General features: G+C 36.1%; 1 long non-coding RNA gene across 1 annotated transcript; it reads right to left on the bottom strand.

Moving 5' to 3' along the window:
- Positions 1 to 472: 472 nt before the first annotated feature.
- LOC130498512 (uncharacterized) lies at positions 473 to 1,487 on the bottom strand. The gene is made up of 2 exons (XR_008937403.1): positions 928 to 1,487; positions 473 to 759 (listed from the first exon to the last, which is right to left on the bottom strand). It is a non-coding gene; the product is annotated as an uncharacterized LOC130498512 (long non-coding RNA).
- Between the last annotated feature and the right edge of the window lie 1,106 nt (positions 1,488 to 2,593).

Here is a 2,593-nt window from a genome sequence, read left to right as displayed (position 1 = left end):
TCATATGAGTGCTTGACTTGCAAAAAATAGGGCAAAAAGAAGAATCTATAGTACAACAATAATACACCTCAAAAATGGTAACAAAGAGATGACCAGACCCATTCAACTCTGTCACTAAGATGTAAAGGAGATTCCACTGCAATGATGTTCCATCACCGCCTCTCAACTCAAATGATCACTCTTTTTTAGCAATTGTGTGAGTAAATTAACTGTTCCCTAATCAATCTTTTTCTAGCTAATCAATAACTGGATTTGTTCCAATTATTTTATTTTTGTCAAAAAGCTATAAGGGGTGCTCTCAAGAGCGGTAGGGTCTGCCGAGACACTAGAATATTAAAAGAGGGTTTGTTTTATAGACACAAAAACGTGAGGGGCTGATCTAAAAATGGTCACTAAGATTGAAACAAGGTATGTCCTTGTTTGATCTACAGGAAAGAACCATGTGAACTCAATGCTCATAATAAAAAAAAAATTCCAATGGTGGGTATTGTTCTTGATGTACCATCCAACTTTGTGTGCCTCTACTTTTGCAGCATGCATAATACCAAAGAAAACAACACATACCGGTACCATAATTGGCTACAGTCCCTCATAAATGACCTTCTCATGCTCCAAACACATAGTCATGTGGTTGTGGTATCCGGTTTATCTGATAAACACATAGTCATGGGGATTAAGTACATCCTTGGCACTAAGCTTGACTCTGTTTTTCTAAGTCTAATCCAACAGAGTTTCCTGCAGGAAATGCTGTAGAAAAAGCTGGCACATAACAAATTCTGTCAGCGGTAATTCAGCAAGTTTACGATGTCACAATCAATCAATCACATTAATACTGATCTTAGAGAAAGACTTGGAGTAACTAATCATGCACCCTTTCATTCAAGCTTCAATCATTGGTATTTTTGAAAAATAATATTTATTACTCACCCAGTTTGCTCCACAAGTGTAGAAGACATATTTCAGAAGTTGGCCCATTTTCACACGCATCTCCTGCAACCTTAAAACATTCTAACCTGTTGAAACTGATACCCTATGATCCCATGTCTACTACATAACATAGCTTTCACCAACCTTAAACAAAGGATACAACGATCAAACCAAAAGGCAGCCTGAAGAGGGAGAGATGCGAATGATTTTTTCAGAGGATAAACAAAAGACTCTGTCAGACAGTGCAGAATTTGCTGGCTACACTAAGAAAGAGAGGAAAAGAAAAAGAAACCTACTCACAGGTAATAATGATATACTCCAAAAACGCAGAGGAACCAAACCACAGATATGGCAAGCATAACATCTAATCAATCAGTCATATGGTCTCTCACTCCCAACATTCCACATGCGAGAGCTTTTTATTTCCTAGTTTTACTTTTACAAAACTCGAACCCAACCCAAACAGAAGTTTTATTTTTTTTTATTTTGGTCAAACAAGATTTTATAGATAACTAGTTTCCATTCGAGGAGGAATTGTTTACAAAGATGATAACAAAGCCATACTAGCTAACAATTTTGCTGCAATAAAAGGCAAGCAAAAACACAAAGATAAAAGCAATCCTTATATATAAACAACTAACATTGCAGAGACGTCCTCATCTCGACAACACTAGGCTTAAGCAGTGGAATGATGCCATGGGAAACAAAGAACACAATCAGTGATCTAATGCTTGTGATTGATACCGTAACTAGTGCAGGAATACAATCTTAACACTGGCTGACCGTGCAACACATGAGCAGCAACGATAAAAAAGCCATGGTAATAGGAAAGTTTTTTTTTTTTTTTGAAGTACCCAACAGAAGTTATATAGATACAAAGAACATGGTAAAAACTATACAGTTAAAGAGATTACATACATCTGCAAGCTTACTGTTCAAACATTTTTACTTTCATTCTTGGTAACAACAGCATCAGTGTGAAAGGTTTCAACCTTTTTTTACTTTCGTCGTTTAAATATGCGAATAACACAATCACCAATCATTTTCATATCTCATTAATCAAACTAAGGATCATACAACACAATATTTCATAAGCAAAACAAAAAAAAGGTACAAACTTTAAAATCGAAAACAATGTCATAGAAATTATTACAGTAAGATATCTAAAACTCAAGAACTCAATATAAGAAACACTCTTTCTTATTAATCACTCAATCAATGCTTAGAAACTAACTCAAAACTAAGCTTTTGTTGCACACACAATTCGTGGAGAATACATCAACATATGTATCTCTTTATATATAGGCCTAGATAACTCCTAAACCTATTAGCAACACGTTTTCAATATTTCCTAATCCTTTATAAACCAACACACATTAGGATTAGGATAGCTTGCACTTCAAGCTATCGACAAGCTTACTTCAACATTCTCCCCCTTAAGCTTGATCTCATCTTCTCGCACTCGGCGCATTCCGATTAGACTCCTTAGCTCCTTAAATCGGATCCTCCCAATACTCTTAGTAAGTATATCAGCTCGTTGTTCAGTTCCCGGAACATGTTCGACTTCCACTTGCTCATTCTCAACACATTCTCTGATGAAATGAAATCTTCTATGTATGTGTTTACTGCGACCATGAAACACCGGATTCTTCGTAAGGGCAATGGC

Source organism: Raphanus sativus, chromosome 8 (assembly GCF_000801105.2).
Source record: "Raphanus sativus cultivar WK10039 chromosome 8, ASM80110v3, whole genome shotgun sequence".
In the NCBI taxonomy this organism is placed as follows: Eukaryota; Viridiplantae; Streptophyta; class Magnoliopsida; order Brassicales; family Brassicaceae; genus Raphanus; species Raphanus sativus.
Note: the sequence above shows the minus strand (reverse complement) of the source record. Positions and strands in the feature narration are given on the sequence as shown.